At 38.1% G+C, this 11,990-nt stretch overlaps 1 long non-coding RNA gene across 1 annotated transcript; it reads right to left on the reverse strand.

Moving 5' to 3' along the window:
• Positions 1-940: 940 nt before the first annotated feature.
• LOC145034147 (uncharacterized) lies at positions 941-2,398 on the reverse strand. Its single transcript, XR_013677921.1, has 4 exons — positions 2,208-2,398; positions 2,062-2,115; positions 1,884-1,979; positions 941-1,784 (listed from the first exon to the last, which is right to left on the reverse strand). It is a non-coding gene; the product is annotated as an uncharacterized LOC145034147 (long non-coding RNA).
• Between the last annotated feature and the right edge of the window lie 9,592 nt (positions 2,399-11,990).

Consider the following 11,990-nt stretch of genomic DNA (forward strand, 5'->3'; position numbering starts at 1 on the left):
ATGGCTCCTTTCCTCTCACAATCTCTTTAGCTGTTTTAGGGTCTCTCTATGGGGTTTGGTAGCCGTAAATGACGGCCCTAAGGTCCTTTAAATAGGTCCCAAACTCGGGAAATTAGGATTTCATTAAACAGCGTGGACTCGCCGTGTCCAGTCATGAACCCGGATGAGAATCTGCAACCCTACTCGGCGAGTCTAAGCACCAACTCACCAAGTCCCTCCACAAGCTCCAAAAAAAAGAATAAAATAATATACCTGGGAATCCGGATGTTGCAACACGCATTCACATATCGTAACCTTACGACACGCGTGTTAATGACATGCAGTGCGTATCAAGAAAATCCCTTTCAAGAAAGGCCATGTCATAAATGAATATGACACACATTTTTGCGTATCATAAATTTAAATTTTTTAAAAAAATTTATTTATAGATTTACTAATTTTCAAATTAAATTTGTATTTAATGTCTCATACTAGAAAATAAAATATCATATAAAATAAATACAATCCATTGCATAAAATTTATTTTCATACAAATATTCGTTCCATGGAAAGATAAAACAAATCAATAGTTGTAAAAAAAATTTACAAACTAATTAGATACAAGAAATATAAAATAATATACCCTCAAATACTTTTCAAAGTCTAATCTCCATATCAACTCTTCAACTCACTTCTCCAATTTGTCCTTAGGTTATCTAAGGGCTCCAACATCTCTTGCAGTTTTAAAGGCACAAAGAAGAACAGAATGTGATATTATTTTGCCACCTAGATGTTCTTCAGATATGTGATGAGAATCATACCCCTTCAAAGGAACAACAAGTAAGGTATTTGTAATTAAATATCAGTCCACATCCCAACTACAACAAGATTACTATAATTTGGATTAAATAGGGTATAAATATAAGAGCAAAATATTTAGATAATTATACCTGAACAAGTTGACACACCTTTCTAGAACTTCCACATAAGAGCCTTTTGTATCAGGTTGGAGATTCAACTTAATAAGCTGCAATATGTAAATAATAATAATAATGAATTACATTAGCATTTGACATTATTGAAGTTGATATGATACTTTTATGTGATGAAAGTTTTTACATACCTGGGAATCTCCATAACTTGAGCCAACATACATAAATGCATTATCAAGATATGATATAGTTGATGCTATAGAAATTTCCATTAGAAGCTCAATTTTAAGTTTAGTAACTCTAAAACAATGAAGAGAAAGTATCTTTTCGAACACTTGGGAAGACTACTTAATGGTATATATGACAAAAAGTAGAATTACAACTCACTTTTCTTTCTCATGGGCAATGACAAGCAAGTGAATAAAGCCACTATGGTCTAGTAATAGACGACAAGTTTATGACACAATACATAAGTTAAAAATGAAAATATGTTTCCATCTCAAAGATGTTCAGATCTGGTATATTTATTAAACCGGTGACTAAAGCTACTCTCCCCCTGATCTGTCAAAAAATGCTTCATCTCAAAGAGAATGAAGGGATCTTTCAAGGGTATTTTGGTCTATTAATAAAAAATGATGAATGAATGTGAAAATAATTTTACCAAATCTGAACATCTTTCAGTATGTCTAAGAAACTCACGACCTAAACCAAAGCCACTATGAGCCCCTTCTGGTTGACTATCAAGTTGTACCCTAACATTCGAATATGCCTCATCCACAAGGACTATATCTTTATCAGGTAGGAAACAAGATGAATCTTGCTCAACTTCTTGAGCCCTTCAACATCCATTAATCCAATCACAATCTTTTTAGCCTATTATAAGTATTCAAGAAGATATTAGATTCAATTTTACAGAGATGGATCTTTTGGTGAGTTTTAGTATTGTTTTATGATAATGAGAAAGCTTATTACCTCTTCAACATGTTGGGAATCTCCAAGCATTCAAACTTTCAATTTAGGAAAAAGGGGTAGATATGGGACTCTTACCAACTTGCTATTGTACAAAACCTAACATTAAAGAACAGAAAATAAAGATGAATAAAAATTTTAAAAGATCAAAAGTAAAACACCATGAAAAGAGAGAACTTACAACTTCCTGCATCTTGTTTCTATAAAACACAATTCCAAAGGAGACCACATCAACCTGTTTATTAATTGTTATGTTACCAAAAACACAAAACAAAAGAAAACAATATGTATGGTGATGGAATCAAACAAGGGAAGGGAAGGTATTACTTTGTCAGATACTTTATTGTTGCTACCATTTAGCAGCTCAGGAGCCATCCATGGCAGGGTGCCCCTAACTCCACCTGAAACCAAAGTGTTGTGCTTCATCTTTGATAGTCCAAAATCTCCTACCTTCAGCATTAATAATAAGAAATAATAAGAAAAAGAAAAACTTTTAAGTCGTGATAGATAAATACCTTGAATATAGGGCGCGAAGGTCTTTCATATTGACAATCAAGTTCTCACATTTGAGATTAAAATGCACAATATTCTTGGAATGTAAATACTCCATCCCAAAAGGCTGCATCCGTTGCAATTATAAGCTTCTTGCAATGGTCTACAACAGTAACATATGAATCTAAAACTTCACACTACCAACACTTTGCTCCGACATTGTGATCTAACAACATTCTAACTACAACAATACTTCACAATAACAAGACACAAAGAAACCAAAAAAGAAGGTGGTGCATATGCATTACATCATAACACTGATACCTTTATAAAAAAAATGGCCTCATGGGAGGAAATGAGGCCATTTTTTTTATAAAGGCCATTTTTTTTTATAAAGGTGTCACTTGAAATACGAATTTCTCCAGCAATGGTGGAACTCATTGAACATGAAAAGTATTCGCTTTCTGGAAGTTCAGATAAACCCCTGTATGCGTATCCTGTGAACAAAACCTGTTCAAAGTAACACATCATTTTAATCACATAAAAAACATGTAGATAATAAGTTTTTACATGTACTAAAATTTTAAGTGCATGAAAACAAACCTGGTCTTCAAGGAAGTCTGTGTGCATATAGTAGACACGCATTCCATTTGAAAAAATCAGCTCAGTGACTCCAATATTTGAATATTCAGACTACTGAACTACACTCCTATAATAGACAAAAAAAGATTTACCAATGGGAGATTAGCAACTATACAATGTTGTATGATTTATTTATACCTGCAAGCTTTCGGCGAATTCACGATCATATAAATTTTTGGTGGTGGTGGCTTCAATGGTGGACTTAGAGAGAGTTTTGGGTTTCATCCAGTGTGGCTGACACCCACTCAAGATATGGATCCCATCAGCACATATTCAAACACATGAGATGAGATGCAATCAACATACTTAAGTTATAAATAAATAAGTAAAATAAAAAACTTACCCATCAGCACAGATTACAGGAAACAGTCTTAAGAGCAAATGTAAACCCAACGACATGGAAGACCTCAAAGCCAAAGGAAAATCCAATAACCTCGGACTCCTGCCTCTGATTTTGTCTTGCCAATCCTAGACTCCTGCCTCTGATCCCCTTCCTTGTATTCGCTTTACTAACCGGACCCTCAGCTCCGGAAACTCATAGCGCCATTTCGGAATTCACCAGATATGTCTAGTTGGACCCATAAAGCTTTTGCAAGAAGGTAGCTTATGAATATAACAAGCAGCCATAAAGGATTCCTAACCAAAAAAAAAATTAACGTCAGTGTAAGTCAGAATAGAAGACTAGTTTTATTTAATGTAAAAAGACAAAAATAACCTCAAAATAGTCATGAACTCGTTGAATCCAAGTACCACCATAGCAACGATAGCCCATGGATGTGGTAACTAGTTGTTATTGAGTTTATTATCTTCCTGAAAAAACCATGGCAGACAAAATTACCAATCTACCCTCACAATTCAATCTAAATAAATATCTAAGATTTTGAAAGAAATACCTAGGAAGCAATAGCTTTAGTGATTGTATATTCGGTTTCTTTTTGAAATTGGCTCCACAATGATTTGCATTGAACATGAGTTATGAGTGAATTTCTAACTGGAACCTGAATGCAAACGAAAAAATAAAATGCTCAAAAGAAAATAGTAAACAATTTTTTTTCTTGTGGGTAGTTTTATATAAGTAGAACACTATTATAATAAGAAGATATTATCTATTGCTCAATCTCATTCATCTGATTAATCAAATCACTGGCAAATGTAACCCCTGCTATTTTTCTCCCTCTCACTAACACTAAAAGACGTTTTTGTCCCTTGAAAACGAACCCTTGCTAATACCAAGTCCCTGTTTTCTAGAAGTTGCTTTATCCTGCAAAAACAAAATATGTTAATTTTGTAGATTTTTCTACAATACTATAATAGGAAAAAGTAGAAGTGTAATAAACAAATGCTTGTCCTTAGGAATATACAAAGGCTATTGAAATTATATTAGTGACAACATTAATAACTTTACCTGCATTTGAAGAACATTTGGAGGTGGCATCTTTTTTATGTGAGAGGTTTTTTCATAGTAAGCAACATGTGAATGTCAGATTACAAGAGTAATTTTAACATTTCCAAGTTCCACCATTAGAATGACCTTCCCTACAATGACAAAAAAAATTGGTTCAGAAGACAGTTGACTTTTATGGTCAAACGTATTACAAAATTAATATATAAATACCTTAACCTCTCACAAAGACGAACTAAAGCATCTGAACCAGTTCGATATGCAACATCTTCAATCATAGAAGCATTACATGGTGTTACACAGTCTTCAATTTGAAACTCACAGAAGTCTTTCAATGAACACGCATCTATTAATACAGCATAGTGGCCCCCACCAGCTGCTAGCTTCCTCACTTCCCTCAAACACCTATTTCGATTATTCATCAGTCAAACCTTCAAGTCAAAGGAGAAAGAGAGAGAGAGAGAGAGAGAGAGAGAGAGAGAGAGAGAGAGAGAGAGAGAGAAATATACCAGTCAACTGGAGATGGGTACCAAGCATAAGTGCATTTCTGGTTAGCTGCTTAGCCATAGTTGTTATAACCCGAACCATCGATTTTACCATCTTGTGTGCAAATAAGCTTTTGAGAATGTCGACAAGCAACCTGTTTTACACCAAATGGAAGGATCAAAACCGATGGTGCATGCTATGTGTGTATGCAAAGAATCAAGAAAAGAAACATAAAAAAAAGAATTTAATTAATCGACTAATAGGAAGACTTACTGGATTAGTTTATCTGTATCAAATTTGATTTATTTCAACTTCTACAAAGTCAAAAGCATCAAAACAAAATAAAACCCACCGATATTAGAATATGAATGAATTAGGCCTCACCCGAATATGAGATCTATCCATTCATATAAATGTACAGAGGCATGCTCACTCTCAAGATCCATGCGATGCTTATGCACAAAATCAACAGGGTTTTCAGCCTAAGTAGGAAGCTTAACACAATCGGACGTCATCGATGGAGAAGTACAAAGTCTCTCTCTCTCTCTCTCTCTCTCTCTCTCTCTCTCTCTCTCTCTCTCTCTCTCTCTCTCTCTCTCTCTCTCTCTCTCTCTCTCTCTCTCTCTCTCTCTCTCTCTCTCTCTGCCTTCACCCGCTTCTACAATCATCCTGAATTCTAAGTACACATAAATCGATTGAACATCGATGGTCGGCGTGAGCGACGATTGAACATCGATAAAGACTTACATAATAGATGAACTTTTGATTAAACCTTTGATAAAGACTTATAGTTGTGGTGATAGTCGACGATTGAACATCGATGGTTGGTGTGAGTGGGAGTCGAGCAAAACCAGCGAATCGATTGAACAGGGAGAACATATTGAGGGAGGGTTATGTGATACAAAATCAAAACCCTAGTTCAAGCAATAGTCGATTTTTTGGCCTAATGAATGTAAAGTGGTCAATATCTTATGAGAAATGATGTGATAGAGATCAATCTATGGAGGATGTGGGTCATTCTTTGAGGGTTAAAAAACCCTAGTTTCCTAGACTTTGTGAGGATGATTTTTTCTAGTTTTTAGATTCCTACAAGGTATTAAGGAGTGGCGGAGAAGCAGATCGGAGAGAAGAGAGAAGGAGGAAGAGGGAGAGTAGACTGCGAAGATGAAATACAAAAAGAAGGTAGAAGATGGGTTTTCAAAATTTTTGGAATTTCGTTTCCCCTATGCTAAACGCGCATTTCATTAAAATTATAAAGTGACAGGTATAGTGGACGCACATTTAAAATAAAGTGCCCTCCATGTTTTTAATTTCATTTCAAGAGACACTAATTTAAGGGCACGCAATAATGCGTGACATAAATCCTTAATTTTTTTGAAGTGATGACACTTTTTTAATGTCACTCTCATTTGTGTAACATAAATCAATGAGTATCGTGGTTTGCGCGTCGTAAAGAGGTCTTTTTCTTATAGTGTCTCACCGATAGAGACTCCACAACTCCATGTATCCCGAATTTCAGATGACATCCTTAGAAACTTCTCATCATACATAATCTCATTCCATCCCGTTACCGGACATCACAACTGTCTAGTAGTAACCCTGACTCATAATCTGACAATGATGAGCTATCATGCCCCTCATCATTGACTCCTTAACCAATGTTCCATTATCCTATTTATCAAAAGAGAGGATTCCTCATTAGCATACTCAATACCCTTCATAGAAAATAGGAGCCACTGCCCCCATATGGTCCTCAAGATCGTCTGAAATTACAGCTGGCACATGCACTACCATACTCAAATAGAGTGCACCCTCGCCCTTGACTATCTCAGTCCCCACTAGCAACTTTCTCCTGCTATCTCATTGCCTTGCGGCAGACACACTGTCCATAAACTCTGGGGGAAGATCGCCATCAATGCTAACCCACAAAGTTTACCCCCATGCTCAAATCCGAAATATCAATACCTCTTATGTTTCCCACATGAAACAAAAATAGCACCACTCAGGTCACCGAAAGTGACATCTTCATTATTGGATGATTGCCCAACTCAGGTCGCAATCCTCCATAAACGCCATCTCTACTCATCCATAAGTCTTGCAACTTCATCTGAGACATCACTAACAATACCTTGGCATTTTCTTATCTTCCCTCACAAGGGATGCTTCGTTGGAACTTGTTCCACATGGCCCCTCTGACCTCATACTCTATGGCACCCGATCTCAGTATAACCAAACAAAACGGAATAACTAGTAGAACCAGTAACATTAACCACCATGCTCATGGTACTCGAACCACGTGGCCACCTCTTGTCTACTATAAACCATGGTGCTCGAACCATGTTATCTCTTCTCAATCCACTACGAAGCATGGTACTCGAACCGTGGCTTAACCAATCAATCTACTACTTAGCATGGTACTCGAACCATGACATCACCTCCCAGCCTGCTACTTAGAATCTCTAGAATACTCCCTGTATCAAGTATGGGTCCTCTGCTTTTAGTAGTACGGGCCCAGACTACCTGCCACATCTACCCATAATTTCCACACAGACCATCCTAGATTTCCTAAGTAGAGACTCAACCTTCTTGTTCGTCCATCCCGTTATATGTGTTTCTTCCCCAGTGAAATGTCAACCCTTTTTGTGCACTCATCTGACGACGGTCATACCTTAGGATCTTCCTAGGTGCTCACACTCCTCCGCCATCAGCTGATGAAGAACTCCTAATGATATCGGCCATCTACGTCCTGAATATCGTCATATTCACTTAGTAGCTGACTCCCATCACCGAAAGTCCCACAAAGCACGAAGAAAGAAACTTTCGGGCATCGAATAATCTCAATTAGCATGTATAAACACTCTAGGTTACAACTCCTCTTGCTATTCCCGTACTAAAAAGATATCACTAAGCTCAAGCAACTCCACCCCTCGTGGGTATCTAACTACCTTGTCAGTAGGCTCCTCTAATGCTCATCTAGGTATCCCTCCTAGATTACTCCTCTACTCAGATCCCTCTAAAAAGGATTCTTGTTGGATACTCATACCCCTTACATACTCAAAAGCAAATCACAGATAGCAGTAACTACTAGGCTAAGGCATCACAAATCAGGCCACTCTAGTCCTAAAATATGAAGTGCCTAGCCTAATCTCTAGCATGCATAACATATCACATAGCATTCATAAGACACAACGTAAGGGTATTTTGGAAAATCACCGTTCGGGCAGTGGATGATTGTACACACTGCTCTTTTGTACTTTCTCTTGAAATATTTTACTCGTTTCCAGAAAAAAAATCGTTTCTTTTGAAAAATTTCCTCAAATCCTCAGTTTTAGTCCAGACATACCTGATGGTGTATCGGAATCCCTCAAACCAAGGCTCTAATACCAACTTGTAATGACGTGAATTTTCAAACCAAATTTTTCATTTTTAATTTCATAAAACACATGTCATTTTAAATAAACACCTTTTAATAGTCAAAAAAAGTTTTCAAAACATTATTATCAAAATCCAGGATTCATATTCATGAATCTCCTCTCTTGTGTGTGTGTGTGTATGTACAATCGAGCTGCCGCCTTCCCGCAATCCTGATAAGAACCTGAAACACATAACACATAATACGGTAATCACCAAGCTTAGTGAGTTCCCCAAAATACCACATACACATATTAACCACTCGAGGTTATAACTTTGTAGGACCCTCCATTTCGATGTGTCATAGTGGGACCCTCCAGTCCCATGGCTCGTTGGACCCTCTGGTCTAGTTTGGCTGAGAACCCTCTGGTCTCACTACTCGTTGGACCCTTCAGTCTGGTATAAGTGAGGACTCTCCAGTCTCATAACTCGTTGGACCCTCCGGTCCGGTCATAATATAGCACAGTACGTTGAACCCTCTGGTCTGGTCTAAATATCACATAATATAGCACACATCACATATCACACATAAATTAATAAACTCAGGCATGCACATAAGACCTTCTAGTCATGCATAATTACTACTCTAGGTAAAGTATAGTGAGAAGACTCACGTCGGAGGATGAACAACCCCTATAAATGCTACTGCTACGCACCGGCCACTACTCTGTGCCAATCCCACAATTATCTCAGTTAGAACTTAGTCTAAATTCTTACTCATTGGGTCTATAGGTTGATTAATAACCATTCCTTCAGTTTCCTTAACCCATTGGGCCCACTAAGGCCCAATAATAAATGGGCCCTCTTGAAGCCCAATTCTCAAACTAAATGGCAAGCCCAACCCAAGGGCCCAAAGCATAAACACATAATTTTCCTAGTACTCTATTACATCAAGCCCAAAAATTCAGGCCCATCACTTAAGGCCCAACACAACCCTTAACCTGAAAGCCAACAGTGGGGTTACGCGGGGCGTACCCCCTTTAGTACGCAGAGCATACACACTCATGCATACGACTGATCGGGGCACCAACCTAGTATGCGGGGCGTATTAGGATTTACGTTGGGTGTATGCCCATCTTGCTTTAGTCCTTTTTCTTGGTCTTAACCCGTTAAGACCTCAACTCATCTCTTGGATCTAGACTCGTTAATAGCTTTTATTTCGTAAAGTCAGGGACTTTAAGCCTTTGCATGGCTGATGTGGTCATAATCACACAAAATACTCATTCTCATCTCTCATTAAGCTCTTATCTCATGCATGATTTAATTCTAACATCGAAGATCCCGTTTTTATGAAACTACTCGATCAAAAACAATCCAAAGGATAGATAATGGGTTCTAGAGTTTATCAAATCCTAATGCTTCAAGATATGGGACAAAAAACCCTACAATGAACCATACTATGCACAACTCAAAAAGGAGTAAGAAATATTCGAGCTTTATACCTTTCATTGATGCTTCATCCCCATTAAAGCTCAAACCCAAAGACTGGAATCCAACTCCTTTCGTCTTCAAGGTCTTCTCTTCTTCTTCATAAGCACACAATGACACTTTCAAGGTCAAATATACATACACAAGCTTAGAACGAAGGTTTGGCTCTCTTAGGGTTTCACTCTCTGTAAAGTGGTGGCTAGGATGGAGGCCATAGCATTCATTTTATAGTGCTCATGTCTCATTTAGGGTTTTGAATCTGGGCCCATTACGCCTAGCGTAAGCTAAGGTACGCCCAACATACCGGGGTAGAGTCCGCATCAGAGGCACGCCCATGGGTATGCGCAGCGTACTCTTCAGTACGCCCATCGTACCCACTCGTCCCCATTTTCTATTTTGGGCTAATTTTGACAACTTGGAAAAGAAGAAGGATTAAAGAGATACACCTAAATTTCAGGATGTTACATAGTTAATTAGCTTACTGAAAGGAGTTCCATTTTGATATGAGGAAAAATGAGAATATCCTTTAGTTTCAGTTGTGGTTTAATAGACAAGGTGCCAATATGAGATATGGGAAGAACAGTACCATTGCCAAATGCCACTTTGTATTTTCCATGATAAGGAATAGACGAGACAAGTCCAACAGAAGAAGGGGCCATGTGAGTTGTTGTACCAGAATCCACACACCAATCAGGAGTGGAATCGTTGATGTTGCAATCAGCATGGAAGGCCTGGGCTAGATTAGCAGCCGTGTATGAAGATTTATGGGCATAACTACCCAATTATGGACAAGAAGTATCATAATGACCATCATGTCTACATAATTAACACTGAGGGGGTCGTATGCCATGACCCCGAGAGGAAGAATTTCCCTAAGAGTTTGATCACCCAGAAGAGTTGGACCTCCCTCTCCCAAGAGAAGAAGCATCTGTATAGGAAACAAGGGAAGGAGTTGTAACATCCCAAATTTGAGCCCGAGAATTTCATTTTTGAATTAATAATTTTTAAGACATGTTACCATGACATTTTCAATAAAACAACACATTACAAATCATACTATTGTGTCCCGAACCATGACATAAAAATAATGAAAATCAGAGTGCAATCCCAAAAAATCCGATGCGGAATCATGTGTGTGTCTATGATGCAATGCTATGCCGCCGACTCCTTCCCCTTAGACGAAGAGGTAGCTGATACCAAAACAGAAACCGTATGCACAAAGCTTAGTGAGTTACCCCATCATACCACATACCATACAATATCGGTGGTATCTTTCAACCGATAACTTCCATCGATATCCTAATCGTCATCGGTATCTTTCAACCGGTAATCATCATCGGTACCATTTAACCGGTAATCATCATCGATATCTTTCAACCGGTAACTGTCATCGGTATCTTTCAACTGGTAACTAGGGACTATTCCACCCCTACCACTAGCATGCAACATCAAGATATAAGCATACAATCAGGCATATACGGGTACTTAACTACCCTTCGGTCCTAAGGACTGCTATTAGGGAAACTAATCCCTACTATACACATAACATATCATACAGATAAATCTCATACCAAGGCACATAACTAGACCAAGATAATTATCACAAAAAAATCATCTCCTAAATATTCCTATTTGGTGGGCCAGCATTGTGGCCTTAGACCCACCCCTACTAGAAGGTAACTCACCTTGTACGAGTAGTTGCTGATAATCTACGCTGGAAACCTCTATCTGCTGCTGCTCCGGAAATCCTCTGGCTATAATCCCCACAAAACACTCAGTCAGAATCTGATATCTACTCCTAGGGTAGAATCACTATTTTACCTCCAACCAAGTCCAAGTCAAAGTGAACTTCCAGTTTACCCGACTCGCCGAGTTGGGCCGTCAACTTGTCGAGTCCATACCCTTTATTCGTCCTTATCCATGACTCAACTTGACGAGTTTGGGAACGAATCGACGAGTTCCCCTACTTTACGAACATCAATGAACTTTCATCCGACTCACCAAGTTGTATAAACAACTCGTCGAATTCATCTTCAAACATAAGACAATTTCCTTGGACTCGCCGAGTCTGTTATAGCACTCGTCGAGTCCCATGAACTCCAGGTCTAAAACAAAGTCCAATGCGTTGGGTCACTATTTATGTTCTAGCACTCGTCAAGTCTTAGATCTAGGTTTCTCTATTGTACATGCAATGAATCCAAGACTTATAAACCCTAATCTAGCATTCATATATCAAAACTAACATGTAG

This window comes from Lactuca saligna, chromosome 3 (assembly GCF_052625555.1).
Source record: "Lactuca saligna cultivar CGN05327 chromosome 3, ASM5262555v1, whole genome shotgun sequence".
NCBI lineage: Eukaryota > Viridiplantae > Streptophyta > Magnoliopsida > Asterales > Asteraceae > Lactuca > Lactuca saligna.